At 41.7% G+C, this 19115-nt stretch overlaps 1 protein-coding gene across 26 annotated transcripts in view; it reads left to right on the forward strand.

The window, feature by feature from the left end:
• The window catches only part of KIAA1217 (KIAA1217 ortholog), an 888358-nt gene that overhangs the window by 789954 nt on the left and 79289 nt on the right, over positions 1-19115 (forward strand). The window contains exon 1 of one of the 26 annotated variants that reach the window (XM_055274896.2): positions 16023-16291. The exons of 24 other annotated variants lie outside the window; for them this stretch is intronic. The gene's annotated coding sequence lies outside the window, so the exon portion shown is untranslated. Of the gene's footprint in view, positions 1-16022; positions 16292-19115 lie in introns of those variants that run through there. One more of the 26 variants, XM_055274884.2, reaches the window with a different exon arrangement.

Consider the following 19115-nt stretch of genomic DNA (forward strand, 5'->3'; position numbering starts at 1 on the left):
GAGCTGGGATTTAAATCCAGGCTGACTGTCTTCCTTGTTTCTAAGTCCTGGGCAGCACAGCCTCAATAGTAGCTGAGAGCTTCAGGTCTGTAATCAAATATAGATGACTTATCTTGAAAATAATAATAATATATAAGTAATGTTTACGTGGCTTCAGGATAAACTATTTTGTACTTTTCCGGAATTTTATTTTATTTTAGATCTGTAGCATCCAAAACCTAGTATCACACTGGTTGTTTATCCAGGGACCTGGTTACAACTCACTCAGAGCATAATGAAAACAGTGAACATCAGATAGTGTAGAGATAGTGAAAAGCGCTTTGGATAAACGACTCTTTCCTCTTTACTACAAGACCTTTCCTGCCCTCTTCTTTGCTTCATGTGCTGTGTTGCTCATAAAAAATGTTTCCATAGGACAGAGCAGGGAGCTTGTTTTTGAGCTTGATTTGGGAGTGAGAAAGTATCTTTGAATGGAGACTGGCTAACCGTGCCTGCCCACTGCCCTTCAGGCTGCTCGCAGAGCTCTCAGGAGGGGGACAGGAAGAATGTTAAGGCTGAAGGTGGAGGGTTCTGAAGTTAGGGCAGCTGGCTCAGCTGCCTGAGAGCCCGAACTTCACCTTCAACAGTGCTCTTCCCAACTCTTCCTGAAGATTGAGACATCAACACAGCAGCAAAAATATCCTGGTGATTTGTGATGCAAAGTAATTACTGCTAACAGCATCAACAGGGGATGCAGCTGCTCACAACACAGGCTTCAGGATCAAGGCTTCCAGCCCCAGTTCAGCATAAAATCCAGGATTGGCTACACAACCAATACAACTCAAAGTTGATTGGAGCAGAACCTTCCTTCTCCCCAGCAGGTACTAGGGTTAGCTCCCGAAGAGTTCTGAGCCGCGGCTGGCTGGAGCGCACATGAGAGGTTTTTGCCACATCCCTCTGCCCTTTGATATCCAAACCACATCCCTTTTCTTTGCTCTTATAAGTATAGATGTTGGCGGAAATTGCCTTTGACTGGGGAAATATGTCCTTGCATTTTCAAGTTGCATCTCTTGTACCTGCCTATTGTTCACTTGCTGAGGTTTTGCTTTTCTGTGTTCTTTGTGGGTGCCCAGCAAGGCATCCCAGGCCATGCTAGGCTGTTCTCTACCACATCAGCCTAGGCTCCCCGGGTCCCAGACCCTACCCCATAGAGGGCTTCCAGGGGACATTTTTCTCTTGATGCTTTTTCTAACATTTCTCAAATGAGCATGTGTTACTTTTATATAAATTTGGGGGTAGGGAGAAGAACACGTTAATCTTTTAAAAAGAAAAAAGTGTTTTTAAGATACATTTTGCCTACTGGTAACACATTTTCTTCTGCCCTAGTTTTTCTTGTGGAGCAGGTGATCTCTGCTTGCATGTGGTTTGCAGAAGTCATAGATACTCTGTCCGCTTTTGAGGAACTAGAGCTGGCTACTGCACACTTGTAATTGAGAAGACAAACCTGACCTGCATCACCGGTGCTCCTTCAAGAAACAGCCCTGAAACTAATAATAATTTTTTAAAAGACTGTTAATGGGTACAGAAAAATCATTTAAAAAGAATGAATGAGATGGCTGGGCACGGTGGCTCACACCTGTAATCCCAGCACTTTGGGAGGCCAAGGCGGGCGGATCATGAGGTCAGGAGATCGAGACCATGCTGGCTAACACTGTGAAACCCCGTCTCTACTAAAAATACAAAAAATACAAAAATTAGCTGGGCATGGTGGCAGGCACCTGTAGTCCCAGCTACTCAGGAGGCTGAGGAGGAGAATGGGGTGAACCCGGAAGGTGGAGCTTGCAGTGAGCTGAGATCGCACCACTGCACTCCAGCCTGAGCGACAAAGCGAGACTCTGTCTCAAAAAAAAAAAAAAAAAAAAAAAAGAATGAATGAGACCTAGTATTTGCTAGCACAACAGAATGCCTATAGTCAAAAATAATTTAATTGTACATTTTAAATAACTAAAAGAGTATAGCTGGAATGTTTGTAACACAAAGGATAAATGCTTGAGGTGACAAACACCCCATTTACCCTGATGTGATCATTACACATTGCATGCTGTATCAAAATATCTCAAGTAACCCATAAATATATACACCTACTCTGTTGGCACAAAAATTAAAAATGAAAAAAGGAAAGAAAGAGGCCTGACTTATTTGGAGTCATAGGGTTTTAGAAATAGAAAGAAGGTCTTAGACATCATCTTTTGTAACCCGTTGCCCTGTAACTTGAGACCCAGGAGGTCCAGAGTGGTTGGAGTGAGATGGTCAAGATCACAAAATAAAGAAGTGACAAAAATAGGGCTGGATCTCAAGTCACCGTTCCCAAGACCAGACCCTTGTCTCTATGCAGTGCCATTTCAGCCTGTTCCCTGCTTTTGCTCTGACCCCTCTGGATCTTATGAGGTTTGTCTTCTTGATTGATTAAGAAAAACACTATCTATTTGACTTCTCTTAGCCATCTTTTGTGGTACCTGAGTCTAGCCAGCTTTCACTAATCCTCTAGAAAGCAGGACAACTCTCTCTCTCTTCTGGATTATCTTACTAAAAGAGAACCAGAAATCCTGTAGTTAGGCCAGGGCTGATTAATTGGAAATGCATGAGCCTGGACTAAAAATAAATGGATTTTAAACTAACCAGATTTAGATTATCCAGTATTTTTTATGGAAGGAGAATAGGACATCATGTCAACTGAAAAATAGCAGCTGTTTCAAATTATGAGATACTTTGAATAAAGCAATATTGGCTCAGCAAGGTTGTACAGTATTATGGCATTATTTTTAAAAACAGCCTCTTTGCTGTGGCAAATAGCTCCTGCAGTTATGCTATTTGAAATGTTAATGTATGACTCCTCACATTACTTTCAAAGTTGTTTGTTGCTTGGAACCAGTGATTTTAGGTGGCAACTAGAAAAACAGTTTGTAAATGGTAATAATTATATGATGTTGTTTTGAATGAATGTTGGAAAGACTGGTAGCACAAAGAACTTGAGAGTTAATATTCATTAACTCCTTAAGTCACAACTATAATTCTTAGCCACAACTAAGGAGAAAAAAGTCAATTTAAAACTGACTTAAAGAAAATTATTAAATGAGTACTAGTACAGCTGATATAAAGATATAGCCAAAGTGGTGATAGTATCTTGTTAATGTATGAAGTATAAAAACCAAGGCTTTAAGATGAAGCCCAAATTGAGGGTTCAAGGAAGAGATAGGGTAAAACTTGATTTAAAAGCATACAATTGGAAAAAAAAAAAAAAGAACCATTTTGATGTCCAAATGAATTCTAATTCTTCTCTAAGAGTTCTCAAGATGATCAGCATCTTACTATTTGGCAGAAAAGACAAACTACTCATTAAATAGTTTCTTGAGCAGATTTATTTATTTAAGTTCTCTCCAGATAAAGGTTGTGACTACCTAGCTTTTCATTTAAGCCAGAGGACCTCTTTCCATTGTGCAGGCAGCACTAACTCACTCCATATTCCTGAAACAGAAAATATGTTTGACTCAGTTGATCGACACATGTATTTGATTTCTTTCCTTTTCTTCTTTTCTCATGACATCAAAGGTGGTGCTTTGCCTTGTTCTGATTTCACTCTTTGAAACTGTTCCTTTTCACGCACCCTTGATAGAGTAGGAAGAGTTACCAAAGAACAACACAAACAACAATAAGGAATCATACCAATGCCAACGATGGGGCATTTCAGAAATAGCAGGGGCCTGATCCATAGGGTGCTTAAATTTTGATGCATGATTTTCATGAAATTCAGCACCTCTAAAGCATAGGATGGGTGGTCAGGGTCTGATAGCTTCATCTAGAATGAGCATCTAGTGCCAGTCCTTGCAGTCACTTGCAAGGAAGGAGGACACAGAATAGAACATTTTGTAGATGGTTGACCTCTTGCAGTAGGGACCGAGGGATCATGATGGATACATCATGGATGGAAATCCACAAAGTGGAAACTGCTTCTGCTTGCCTTTAAAAGCAAATCTAAAAATATATTTTCTAGCAGCTGTGTAACTGCAAGGAAAAAAAATATCTGCTCCACTGCAGCACAACTTACTCACCAGATATCTGCAGGGTTCAGATCTTAATGCTTCAGAAATTTGTTGCAGATTTTACTGTATATATTTAGACCAAGGAACCTATTAGCTTGCAATGTGAGAGAACCTCTGCATTTTCATGAAAATGAGAAATGTGGCACTGTTGGCAGCCTCGGGCTATAATTATGTTAATCTGACCATTTTAAGACTGAAGTATGTTGTTTTAAAATGTTTCTGTATTTTTATTATTTGTAACAATGATCTGAAGAAATTTACTGAAATGCTAATAAGTTTCTATTCAGTATCATTTTGAGACTAGAGCATAAAAAATGAGTCAGATGTAGAATTTTGATATTTTTAATTTTGGCACAGAATTTTTATCGACAGATATGTACTTATATACATAGAGTATCTTAATATAAAAACTACCCAAATATAATTTTATATTTTAAATATAGATACAGTGAGTATATGTGCAAAGCTGTCTTGGCAGATATGTGCAATAACAAAACATCTCTACGTTTGCATTAAATTCCCAATCTTTGCTATGCCAAAAATTAATTTTGTTCATTATTACAAGATAAATGTTTTTCTATCAAGAACCATACTAAAGCACCCAGTTCCCTGTTTTTAATATAAATGTGGGACAGGACTAGAATGGATAATGTAGTTGAAATTCCGAGGGCCTCTAAACACATATCTTGAGCTAATTAGTTCAGCTTCCTCTTCACCAGCCAAAGCTTGCATTCTGGCCACAGACAAGTAATGACACGGATGCTCTTTTCATTCACAAAAGAGATGTTCTCCCAGGTGGTAAGATGGGAAGGAAAAGAGAATGATCCAATGCCAAGATGTGGGTAATCACCCATCTCACAGTGATTATAGATAATTGCAATTTGAGTCTATGTGTTGTTGTAACACTATGAAATGAATTGGGAGTCTTTTATATATAGCCTGATCTGGGTTCAGAATGATCAATTAATTTGGGAATAGGAATGAGGAAAAGTACTTTTTTTTTTTTTTTTTCTGAGACAAGAGTCTCCCTCTGTTGCCCAGGCCGGAGTGCAGTGGTGCCGTGGTTCACTGCAACCTCCGCCTCCTGGGCTCAAGTGATCCTCCCACCCTAGTCTCCCAAGTTGCTGGGACTAAAGGCATATGTCACCCCACCAGGCTAATTTTTCTATTTTTTGTAGAGATAGGGTTTCACCATGTTGCCCAGGCTTGTTGCGAACTCCCAAGCTCAAGTGATCCACCAGCCTCGGCCTCCCAAAGTGCTGGGACTACAGGCGTGAGCCCCATGTCCAGCTTGGACCATTTTCTCAAATATGATGTCTTTGAAATATAATACAGTATGATGTTCTTACACTGGCTGCATCCAGAGTCCTCATTCTTTTGCCAGTTCTTGTATCTCCAAAACGATTTTGTCATTCGTTTCATCCTCCTGTGAATACATTCAAGTGAGTGCTTTCCGTTTTATTCATTTTCTTCTGCCTCACGGCTCACTGAGTGGGCCCGTGAATGTTTGCTGATGATATTAATAATCATGTGTGCTCAGTGACACAACAGTGATGGAACTCATTAGGTATTCACAGCACCAGAAGAGGAAGTGCAAGAAGGTTTTACTGAACCAACTAAGCAGCTGAATCAGGGGCACATAGAAGTTCAGTGTCAGGACTACAGTCACAGTTATGAGACCATAGCCAAGAAGAGATTCCCAGCAGGGAAGAACCAAGCCTTTTGAGTCATAATCTGGTGCGCGCTCCACCACACCCCACTGCCTTCCTCGAGATGATGGTGTGGAGGAGTACTGATTGATGAGGGGGTTAAACCTTATTTATTTTATTTTATTTTTCTTTTGAGACAGAGTCTCGCTCTGTTGCCCAGGCTGGAGTGCAATGGTGTGATCTCAGCTCACTGCAACCTCCGCCTCCCAGGTTCAAGTGATTCTCCTGCCTCAGCCTCCCGAGTAGCTGGAATTATAGGTACCCACCACCAAACCCGGCTAATTTTTGTGTTTTTAATAGAGTCAGGGTTTCACCATGTTGGCCAGGCTGCTCTCGAATTCCTAACCTCAAATGATCCACCTGCCTGGGCCTCCCGAAGTGCTGGGATTACAGGTGTGAGCCACCATGCCCAGCCAATTAAACCCTTTTGAATTAAAAAAAAAAAAAAAATGGAAACTAATTTGTGTACTTCAGTGCGTTGGAGGAAAGGTCATCGAAATGGCACCAGTGTCTTGCTGCCCTAATTTTAAGAAATCCCCTCTATTTATTGTCACTTATCTTCCTGTCCTCTCTGGGAGAAATGTTGCTCTAACGTTGCTTTTCAGAAAAATAAAGATAATGCAAAGAAAAAAAAGAGTTGGGGAGGTTCGGTTGGGCACTGAGGGAAGATAAGCTACCTGTGGTTCAGCCTGCAGCTTGATTCTTTTTGAGGTTACTTGAAAGCTCTTGGTGCTAATCAAGAACTTGTATGTGTGTGTGTGTGTGTGTGTGGTGGGGGACAGGATCACATTCTGTCACCCAGGCTGGAGTGCAGCGGTATAATCATAGCCCACTGCAGCCTCGAACTCCTGGGCTCAAGCCATCCTTCCACCTCGTTCCTTCGAGTAGCCAGGGTACAGGCATGTACCACCACGCCTGGCTGATTTTTTTAATTTTAATTTTGCAGAGACAGGGTCTTGCTATGTTGCCCAGGCTGGTCTCAAACTCCTGGCTTCAAGCCATCATCCCGCTTTGGCCTCCCAAAGTGCTAGCTTTATAGGTGTGAGAGCCACTGTGCTCGGCCCTAATCATGAACTTTTAAAAGTGCTCCATAGATTACAAAGCATTTTCTTCACATGCCTTACGTCCTGTGTGGCGGGGAAGTCTTTCCTTCCTGGAGGCAATGGGTAAAAAGGGCAACTAGACAGCGTGTAGCTCCTTACTCTCTGTATGCATTTCGTCATATGGAGCATGACTTATTGGCTTGCTTCTATTCTTTCTCATGAGCTACTCAGTGTCAGGAGTACAGGGCTTGACTTAAACGTAGGGATACTCAAAGGCCCACCTGGCAGTTTGTTGTTGGGACACAGGGAAGCAGATCATGTCTCTGAAGAGGAGGCTTCTGTCGGTGTCAGTACCTGGTGGGGAAGAAGGGATTGTTCAATGTTTGGCTAAACTCCTTCAGCTGTTGGTGCAGCAAAAGGCATGGCAGGGCATGGGCAGAGATGCCTGCCAAGCCCGGCCTCAGGGCATGTACAGCTCCCAAACTGGTTGTCTTTGAGGCTGTTATTTATCCAAATAAGGAGAAGCAGTGGTTTCGCTGACCATCTCAGATTTCCCAGCCATGTTCCCTGGCTGGCTGACTGACTTGCTATTTGAACTGAAAACACGAAGGTATTCCTTTGAAATGGAGCAGTCTTATGGGGCTCGTGGGTACCCTAAAGCCATTACTGGGAAGAAGTTTTTTTTGCTCCCCACATTTGTAGATAACATGAACATGGCTTGGTCTATTTGACCCTTCTCTTGTGACTGTTGCAACACTCAATACAGATGGACCTGATTTGGGACAGAAATAGTACTCATTTTCAGAGGTTCTTGAACTGCTGCCCTCCTTTGAAGAGGATTCAAAGGTCAGACCTCCAGGCTGATTTCTTAACACTAGAATGCAAGATTATTCTAGCACTTCATAGATCCTGGCCCTGTTATCTGACTTCAGGTAAGATATTTGAAGTCTCTGAGCCCCAGTTTGTTCATCTGTGAAATAGGAATTATAATGTATCTAATGGGAATGAGATGAGAATTAAATGAGGTAATTTTGGAAAGCATTGGTAAATAGGAAGTCACCCAAAATATTCATTTTCTTCCCTATTTCCATCTTCTCTTGGCAGATTTAATTGACAATATTTATAATAGAGAAATTCTAGATAATTATGATTGCTATCCAAAGGATTTAACCAAGCTCACAGTAGAATGGAGATTGTGATGTGAATGTTCAGTGACCCTGTATTACCATGTCCCTCTACTCACTAAAGCAGTGGTTCTCAAAGAGTATTCCCTGGACCAGCAGGTCAGTATCACTTGGGGACTTGTTAGAAATACAGATTCCTCAGCACCACCCAAGACCTACTGAATCAGACACAGTGGATGCTAGACCCAGTGATCTGATTTACTAAACTCTCCAGGTGATTCTGAAGCCCACTATCTGAGAGTTGGAGAACAACTGTCTGAGAGTAACTCACTGGTTGGGTCAGTAGTCTAGCCATTCCCCCAGGGCACCTGGACTTTCCTATCCCTTGTCCTTGACCATGCCTTCGTTCCTGCCTGGAATACCTAAGAAAGGGACCTCTTTCTTACCTGCTGAAATTCTAGTCATCATTCATGGACCCACTCTCACCTCTTCGGAAAAGTGTTCCTCAGTCATCCCCACCATAAAAACCTCATTATTCTATGAACTACCAGAGTATTTGTCTGTTGCACTCATTTGACACTTGGCAAAGTTATTCTTGCTTTGTCATATTTTATTTTTTTACTTTATTTTATTCATTTTATTTTATTTTTTATTTTTTTTTTTTTGAGACGGAGTCTTGCTCTGTCACCCAGGCTGGAGTGCAGTGGCGCAATCTCGGCTCACTGCAAGCTCCACCTCCCGGGTTCACGCCATTCTCCTGCCTCAGCCTCTCCGAGTAGCTGGGACTACAGGTGCCCGCCACCATGCCCGGCTAATTTTTTTTTTTATATATATTTTTAGTAGAGACGGGGTTTCACCATGGTCTCGATCTCCTGACCTCGTGATCCTCCCGCCTCAGCCTCCCAAAGTGCTGGGATTACAAGCGTGAGCCACCGCACCTGACCGCTTTGTCATATTTTAATGTTCATGTACAAGTCTTATTTTTCCTACTAGAATGTAAGTTCTTCATGGGTAGAAATCATGTCTTACAGATCCCTTTTCCCTCATCAGCCTTAACCCTGGGCTTTGCATATAGGTAGCTACTCAGTAAATATATGGATCCACAGAATCTCATCATTGGAATGGGCCTTAGAGAAAGTCTATATGAGAGTTCTTATTTACAGATAAAGAAAGGGATGTTGGCCAGGCGTGATGGTTGACTCTTCTAATCCTAGCACTCTGGGAGGCCTAGGCAGGAAGATTTCTTGAGGCAAGGAGTTTGAGGCCAGCCTGGGCAATGTAGTGAGATCTCAGCTCTACAAGAAAAATTTTTTTTAATTAGCTGGGCATGGTAGTGTGCACCTGTAATCCTACCTATTCAGGAGGCTGAGGTGGGAGGATCACTTGAACCAAGGAGTTCAAGGTTTCACTGAGCTATGATCACACCACTGCACTACAACCTGAGCAACAGAATGAGACCCTGTTTCTTTAAAACTAAAAAAAGTGAAAAGAAAGAAAACAATGTTAACACCTGGACCAAAATGCTGGTTCCGGGATTACCCATTTGGTGTTCTTCCCCCATTACCCTGCTGCGCCTACTGTGGAGAAACATACCTGGGGGCTTTCAGAGCCACTGGCCTGGCCCCAAAACTAGCAGGTGTTCTCGTGTTCTCTGCCACAGACTCCAACTAAACCCAAGGAAAGCAGATGGGTTTTCAAAGCTATGCTCATTTAATTTATAAACCTGGAACCTCTTAGATTTTTTCATAACTAATGAAAACTGGGAAAGTACAAAATTTTCATTCATGAGCCTATAAAATTGTATAACAAATGGCATCAATTCCTAGCCTTACACGCGAGAATTTCCCCAGCTTGCACACTCAGTATACTTAGGATACTCATGGAACTTCTTTTATTTTTGAATAAAAGTTCACAGTGAAGATCATTCACGGTGGAGCAGGCGGCTCCTCTGAACCCAGGAAGAATTGGCATGAGGGCTGTTTTAATCTGGGTCCCCATCATTGTTTTTTTCATGTTTATTTTGAGGAAAAGTTGAACCTGGCAGATCTGTGAATTACTGTCTTTTGGTGTTACCCTCTGGGACTATTCCCTCAGACAATCCTTTCTTCTTTTGACACATGGGCTGATGTTGTTTGGCTGAGGATAAAAATAATGGCACAACTAAAACACCTTTCATCAGAAGTCATCCATAACATACCCTTTAAAATTTGCTCCACAGACACAGCTCACCTTATGCTGTATGTTTTTTCTTTTGCTTGGTAATAGAACCTACACATATCCTACTGAGATCAATATGAACACAGCAGAATGCAGGCAAAGGAATGTGTTTCCTGTAGAAGGGCTAAGACGGTAACCCAGGTCCACAGAGTTGGTTTCAGAAAAGCTATGCTCAAAGAAGGAGGAGCAGTGAAGGAAGACATGAGACAGGCCTGATGGGGTTAAAACTACAAGGAAGCAATTGGTAGTAAGAAGCTGAGACCACATGAGGCCGTGAGAAAGGAGTTATTACAGAAACAGACATCCTGGGATTTGAGTAGCTCCATTGTGAGAAGACATTGACAGACCATGAATAAATGGCCATATGGTTTCCAAGTTGACATCTGCCATTCCCCAATGTGTTTACCACCATTTTCTCTCATGGACTCTGAAAACCATCTATCCTTTACACTACAATTATATAGTGTGAAATTCTACATAGATCAACATCAATTCATTGTTTAAGTTTAGGTATATCATATCATCAAACTAAAATATATATACATTTTAATTTTCATGCTGTAATCATCCTAAAGTTATATAACACTCCACCTAGCTGTTTTCATATCTATCCTTTAAACTGTAGTTGTAGAGCATAACATTTTTTTTTGTTTTGGTTTTGGTTTTGGTTTGGTTTTTTTGGTGGTGAGGAGACAGATTCTTGCTCTGTTGCCCAGGCTGGAGTACAGCGGCGTAATCTTGGCTCACTGCAGCCTCCACCTCCCAGGTTCAAGCAATTCTCCTGCCTCAGCCTCCCAAGTAGCTGGGATTACAGGTGTGCACTACCATGCCCGGCTAGTTTTTGTATTTTTAGTAGAGATGCGGTTTCACCATGTTGGCCAGGCTGGTCTTGAACTCCTGGCCTCAGGTGATCCGCCCGCCTTGGCCTCCCACAGTGCTGGGATTACAGGTGTGAGCCACTGCACCCAGCTGTATAGCATAAAATTCTACACAGATCAACATCACCTCATTGTGTAAATTTAGGTATGTTATATCATCAAACTAAAATATATATATATTTTAATTCTCACGTTGTTGTAATCATCCTAAAGTTATATAATGCTCTACCTAGCTATTTTTGCTCACAATATAATCAATTTGGTCAGTTTCTCCAGTGAAAAGAAAGAAGAGCATAGAGTGCAGCGATGGAGACCCTGTGCCTCTGTGGGCAGTGCATGCATCTCTGAGGGGCGTGGTCCTGGGAATGTCACCCCATAATAGAATTAGGGTTATAATGGTAAGGGATTTTAATCAGCTAAGGCTCAGATATTTTATTTCATAAGTAATCCGGTGCCTATGACTGATGATGACTTTGTGCATGTGTCTGTGCGTACATATATGTATATATGTATACATATATATAACTTATGTGATATGGTGATATCTATATAGTACTAAGTGATGTATAATATAGATAGGTATATATAAGTATAATATATATAAGCATATATACTGATATATCTATTAGTTAAATATAACTAATATATAACTAATTATATAACTTACTCATTTTGAGGCAAGTAGATAAAACCTAATTGTAAGTCAAGAGAGGCTCTAAATCATTAGAGCCGAAGCCCAGTGAGATGCCCCAGTGATTCTTCGCCTTTGCTGTGAAAATCTGGACCTGTGAATGGAGTGAGGTACTTCTCAGACAGACTTGTTCATGTTTCACACCAAGGCCAGAAATCAAATAAGAAATCTGTCGGTGATCATGCGTGGGCAGGCATGAGGAGCATCGTTCTTTGCAGAATAGCTCGCAGTGTCCTGAAGTACACAGCAGGTCACATGCAAACAACCAAGGAAGCTGGGGTTCTTGCTGCTTCACTGCTTAGCAGCTATGGGAAGCTGGGTGAGGTTCTTAACTTCCTGAACTTCTGTTACCCAACCATTCAAAAAGACATATGATACCTGTCCTGTGTCCTTCACTGAGTTCTGGAGCTCATGAAATGTCACAATTGAGAGCCCTTTGTAAACTACAAACTGCTGTGTGATTATTGGAGTGTTTGTGGGTGGGGTATGGTGAGCACGGGGATTTAAAATCCCTTGTTAGAATATGAAGTGTCACAAGCAAATAAAGCAATATATCCTACATGGCAACACGTGGTTGACAAGTTAAATAGGAGTTTCAAGAACTGTCACAAAGAGAAAAATAAAGTCTAAGGCACTAAAAAGTTGTAGTTGGGTGCCGTAGATAACTTACTAGCATCCAATCTAGAAAACATTAAAAGGGAGCTGTGCATAAAAGAACAAGGTCCGTCCAGGAAATGGGTGGATGTGCAGAGATGGAGATAAGAGAAGGAGTTATTTGTACCATCTGTTGCAAGTGGTATAAAGAAGATATCATTTTACAAACTGTAACTATTTTCGGTACAAAAGGAGGTTGTCCTTGGCCTGGAGAACATGGGAGTAGCCCAGGAGAAGATTGAGTGTCAGTGAGAAGGACATTTTTCTTTTATCCATCCTACAGCACTGCACAGTTATTGATTGTGGCTTGGAAGCGAAATGATTTATTTAACATTACTTCTTTATTCTGTTCCAGATTGAGATCTTTAATCACTGTTGGGCCCAGGACTGGTCAGCCAGGTCTGGCCACTGGAGGGCTCAGCGGAGTTCCTGTGTCAAAAGAGTTATAGAAATAACGCTCATCTTAAATACAGCCGTAAGCTAACCGCTGACTGGACCATCTCTTTCCTGGGAATTAAATAATTTTGGCAGCAGTCTGTCTGTCTGTCTCATGTCTGGGAGACATTCCCTTTACAATCAAATGAAACAATAGGCTAACTAAAACCTTACAAATGGCAATCTTCCCAATTTTACCAATGCAAACAAGATGAATGTGAAATTTTCTCAAAGTAATAATCCCTTCCCTTCCTAATATCATCTTCATATCTATAGGCACAGTTTAGACTTTCTTTGAGCAAATGTAATTTTTTTAAAGCCAACGAAGAAATGAATATGAAAGGGGAAATAGGAATGAATATGTGTCACAATACTATTGGCCTTACTAGACCATAAAAATTACTTCCTGTTGAGGTAATCCTGAATATTTCCTAGCATGTCCATTCTTAACACTGACTCAGAAAGAATACATTGCTTCCACTTTGCTTTTAGGCCCAGTCAATGAAAGGAAGAGGGAAAATGAAGAGTAGGACACTTTATACGCTGCTGGGAAGAGTAACGTAGTAATGGCTGTAACGTCCCTAGGTAGAGGAGGCAGAGAAGGATCTGGTGAAATAATCAAACCAAAGCGTGGGGGTGTTAGTGGTTGCACACACTCATACTGAACCAAACTTTGTGGTGAGTTAGCCTGAAAGAGCCCTTCTCTGGAGAATGTGCCTTCCACTGAGATGAAGCCACTGGGTCCTAGATGGCACCAGGATATTGTTTAGGAAATTGGCTCGTCTGGTTCATTATCGGGTACTCTGGGGCCTTTGGAGATTGAACTCCACCTCTCTCTTGGGTGAGCTCGGCGCTTGCCAAAGAGCATTTAACTCATCCTGATTCACTGCAGGATTGGGCTGGCTTTCAAACTCCTGACAGTGAATTACTGCTCTGGTAATGACGAATCCATGCGTGCATGCTACAGACAGTGCCCTGGAGCGTTTTGAAAGTGAAAGGAAATTGCTGTGAACCTGGCAGGAAGGAAGGGAAGGGAGAGGTAAACTAGACTTCTCATATTGAACCGACCGACTCTCATTGTAACAGGGTCAACAGAAGCCACCTCTCTCTAGTGTAATGGACATGGTTTCTTGTGGTTTTTCGTTTTGTTACCTTTTTTTTTTTTTTTTTGGAGACAGAGTCTCACTCTGTCACCCAGGCTGGAGCGCAGTGGTGTGATCTTGGCTCACTGTAGCCTCTCAACCTCCCAGGCTCAAGCAATCCTCCCACCTCAGCCTCCCAAGTAGCTGGGAACACAGGCATGCACCAGCATGCCCAGCTAAGTTTTTACTTTTTATACAGACTGGGCCTCCCTATGTTGCCCAAGCTGGTCTCAAACTGCTGGGCTCAGGGGATCCTCCTGCTTCCACATCCCAAAGTGCTAGGATTACAGGCGTGAGCCACATAGCACCTAGCCCACAGCAGATATGGGATAACATGTTGAACATGGCATGACTTGCTTAGCCAAGCAGCAGAGAGACAGAGAGAGTTCACTGCTTTGTTTCCTGGGGGACAGCCTGGCCCTAGACCCTTCACATATAGCCACTGGAACAAGCAACACTGCCCATAATAAGCAGGTAAAGAAGAATTGTAAGAGCCATGTCTGTTAGCACACCTCACGCCATAAGACAGGGTCTTTGGAGGATGTGATAGCGGCGGCATCGTGGCCTAATCAGACAAGGGGGACCACCCCTCCATCCCCCTTCCTGGAAAGTACGTGCTTGACCAAAGACACAAAACCTGCCTAATGTATACCAGATTCATCAGAAGCTGATAGTGTGTGCCTCCCATACTCTGGTGAGAAATAACAAACCCTTGCTGATTAGATTAAAAATCAAAACAAGAGCTTCCACATTCCTTCTACTGTTTTCCAACCTCTTAGGTGGCATCTGTTACAACCACTTCATCCAAATATTGTTCCTAGTGAGACATCTTAGGAGGGTGGCAATGTCACGTGCTCCATTTGCCTCCTTCTTTAATAACCACAAAGTGATTTGATGGCAGTAAACAGTTTTTTTAGAAAGCCTGCAAAGGACTGGATTTGAACTTGAAAGACGTCATGGAATTCTTTTGGTCAGCAAGAACAACCTCTAAAAGCCTTAAAATGTTTTAAAAATGCACAGGCTGCCCAGAGCGTGGTAGTTGGGTGTGGCGTGAAGCCAGTGGGGCTTCCAGCCCAGTGAGTGGAGTTCCTTGTCACCGTATTCCCACTTGGATAGCTTTCGGTTCCACCCAGTCCCCAAGGGCTCAGAAAACATGATGGTAATCAGAGCCTGCCTGCGAGCGCAGGAGATGCTTCCTTTCTCCCCCACCTTTTGCTAGCAATGCATTAATGCCCATCCTCCGCTGAGAGCTGCAAGTCACTTCATGTTGTGGACATGCACCTTCTTGCACCTGTTCCCCTGGAAGAGACCAGCTGTGCTGACAGCGGTTGCAGCCAGAGGTCTCTGGCGATTGCCTACCTTCTCGTCCTTCATCTTGTTTAGGGTGGGGCAGAAGGGCTCTGGTTTCCTTTCCAGAATCCCCTCTGCACAGCCGTGGTTTGCCCTCTCTATCTTTCCTTCTCGTTTCAGATGTATTTTCCAGGGTGATTGCAGTTCCTTGCCCGGCGCTATGTAGGACTGATTAATGGCTGCTACCCAAAGTTCAGCATGGTAAAACAGGGCTGGTTAATTAATAGACAGCCTCCTTATCTCCCTCATGTTTTCCCTCTGGTATTAAACCAGGGGAAGAGGCTTACGTTTCCTTCAGCTGCCAATTGCCAGACTTCAAAACTCTGGCAGCAAAGTGGGTGTTGGATGCTGGTCTAGGTTTTTGCAGTAGCACCTTTAAGTCAACAGAAAACTGATCTGAAAGTTGGCTCTTCTGGATTGAGTATGTTGGGTATTTTGACAGTTTCATTTCTCAGTGGCTGGTTGTTTGCCCTTTTTAATGATCCTGTTTGCCTTCAGTGAAATATATTTTGTAATATTTCCTTTGCTGTTAACCCATTTACCTAGGCCGTTTAAAGTTCCTTCATTGGTGTTTTCCCTGTAAGCAATTGTTGAAGGACTGAGTCACCCATGAGGTAGCCTGTGGTTGGATATGGGCTGAGGTTATTCAGTGACTAATTTCCAAGGGGAGGAGATATTGACTTATCACGGGGAAGGTTACTTTTTATCCATGCCAGTGTCAGCTTCTCTCCGAAAACTTGGTAATACAATATGGTCTTTATTGGTTGTGAACACTCGAGCTGAGAAACATTTTAGGATCTCTGTGTCTTTTGTGATGATTTTGTTTCTGAAGAGGAAGCTGTCTAAAATATTCAAATGTGGAACCAAGGATTTAGATGAAGCCAGCAAACAAAGGAATCATGTAATCAGGACCTGAGCGAATGTGCTTACTCACGGCGTTAGTTACACAGGTGATTTCCTTAAGAAAAAGTAAGTGGCTTTAATTCTTTGAGGGTGAAAGACTGTCATAAGATTCGTTTTCAGTTTTCTCTGCTTACTTCATTGTGTGGTCTGATTGAGTGGAACGTTTACAAATTCTAGACTTGGAAGGGTGGGGTTTGACATACAACAAACTGTACGTAATATTCCTTTTCCACAAGCAATATGTATATATAAATGCTCCACAGACATGATTACATGAGGCAGTTTCCCAAGATGATTTTAAACAAATATTTTTTATACTAGGTTTTTTTTTTTCTGGAAACAATTTTAATATGTTGTTTCTTATCTTACCTTCAAGAAACTTCTGAATGAGTGATATTCGATTTGGCTTATGGTTCTTTTGGGAAATAAAATATAGCTACATGTAAGAATTTCTAACTCAGACTTCAGATCTTAATTTGAAATGGCCCCAGATATTCTCTGGTGTTTCAGAAGTATGGTGTAAACAGCATTTTGATCCGTGTGCAGTCTGTAGACAGGGACACCAGCCTCTCAGCCTGCTATTATGATGAGGCTCTTGAAGAAACTACCCTCTTTCTAAGAACTGGAAGAACTCAAATAACAAAGAGACAATAGAGATTTGGGCAGTAACAGAAAGAAGAAAAGACAGTGCCTAACCAAGCAGATGAATGAGGTAGAACAGTCTTGTTCATATGTTGCCATTATATCTAGTGCAGATGAATGAACATTTTCTGTGTCTGGGCTTAGGTGCAGGCAAATAGGTATCTGTGTTGTATTCAGATAAGGGGTTAGAAGAACCTTTATTTTTCTGTGTCAGTCATCTCTTTCTTGCTGTAAAATGAAATTGTTTAAAGCTTACAGTATGACAATAGTGTTGAAATTCTGTGGGGAAAAAGTGTCGATGATACAATATAGCTAGTTACTTAAACTCACTAAGGGAAAACAGATGATAAGATTAGTAGCATCAGAGAGATCGGTGGTAGAATAAGGAACTGGGATATATTAATGTGAATGGCAACTCGTGTGTGTGTATGTGTGTGTGTGTGTGTGTGTGTGTTGCTTATTTATTTTCTTTGTAAGTTTAGTATAATTTTCTCCCACAAGGTCTGACTTTGAGTACCAGCGCAGGAAAAATCCAGTATGTATTTAATGCCATGTCTTTACTCATTAGCCAAATAACAGTTAAAAACCAAAACAAAATAAGTCTGTGTTGGTGACAGATTCTAGGAAGATCTCTCCTTAGTAAGAATACCCGCATCAAAGGCTGAGTTTGTTTTAAATTGTGAATTATACAATCTTAACCATCATGCTGCTTCAGTCTATCAGATTCTGGAGTCTCTAAATTCTACTTTTTATCGCAAGTGTGACCTTGGAAATCACACTGAAGATTTGAAAACATCCCTCCAGTGATGTCCCCTTACCTTCCCCCACATCTTAACAGTGAGTTGCCTTAGGTTGATCCCTGTCTTTTATGGTAGGACTCCCAAGTTGTCTGATCATAAGGGTTCATCCTAGTTGTGGTTTTAAAACAAATTTTTCCCACTCTATATTGGGATCATTGTGTCACTTTTCTTCTTGGGCTCTATTTAGAGCCAAGCATGAAATACATGATCCTGGTTCTTTTTAAAACTCCGTCTTGGAAAGTCAGTCATAGCTTGGCAAACCTACATAAGAATTCTGCCAAGACTTCTGACGTCTAAGTCACCTGTGTTGATAGAGACATTCAACCTCAGATTACCAATTCTGTCATAACTGAATGTTTGTATTCAGCGCCACTGTGGATAACTCAGGTTGACGGTGACTCTTTCGGTGACCCTTGTGGATGATGGCAAGATTATTTTGAAGTGGGCAGGGAAAGACACACTGTCCACTTCAAACAAGTGGAAAGACACACAGGATTAGCTCCAGATCCAGGATGCTGACTGTTCGTGGCAAGCATCCATCCTCTTTGGCTGAGGTCCCATTCTGGTTGGTTGGTGTCCATGCCATACTGGATATTAGCTGTAAAATATTTCAACTATCACTGGCATTTCCCACATGAATGCCCAATACAATGTATCAGAATTACTTTTAGTTAATTGTTATATTTCTTTCTAATCTCATCTACACATACCATTAGAAAATCTAATGAGATATTCTAATTAGATCTTTCAATGTTTCATTTTGAAGGTTATTAATATATCTCCTAACCATTTTTTGCATGTCACCAAGCATGTTTTTAAAATGCCTATGTAAATACCTTTGCTGTTTTCAAAGAAATGTACTCAACTTTTTATGAATTTAAATAAATTTTACATTTTCTCTTTACTAATATTCTTTATCCTTTTGGACAGTTCTATACTCCCTAGAATATTTTATTTTATTTTATTTTACTTTACTTTATTTTATTTTATTTTATTTGAGACAGAGAGTCTTGCTGCGTCGCCCAGGTTGCAAGTACAGTGGTGCTTTCTTGGCTCATCGCAACCTCCGCCTCCCAGGCTCAAGCAATTCTTGTGCCTCAGCATCCTGAGTAGCTGGATTACAGGCGCATGCACCATGCCTGGCTAATTTTTGTATTTTTTATAGAGTCAGGGTTTCGCCATGTTTCCCAAGCTGGTCTCAAACTCCTGGCCTCAAGTGATCTGCCCACCTCAGCCTCCCAAACTGTTGGGATTATAGGCGTGAGCCACTGCACCCAGCCCCTAGAATCTTAATGTCCCTTTTTACACTCCTGCCAAAAAGAGGAAAGCTTCTACTGGTTAATTGGGGTCATAGTCCCCCAGATGAAGATGTATTCTGAAGGTGGCTAAGGAAGGAAAAGAGAACAGGGAATAGTGACTGAACTAGTTAGGACTGTTGTTCGTACCAA

Source organism: Symphalangus syndactylus, chromosome 4 (assembly GCF_028878055.3).
Source record: "Symphalangus syndactylus isolate Jambi chromosome 4, NHGRI_mSymSyn1-v2.1_pri, whole genome shotgun sequence".
In the NCBI taxonomy this organism is placed as follows: Eukaryota; Metazoa; Chordata; class Mammalia; order Primates; family Hylobatidae; genus Symphalangus; species Symphalangus syndactylus.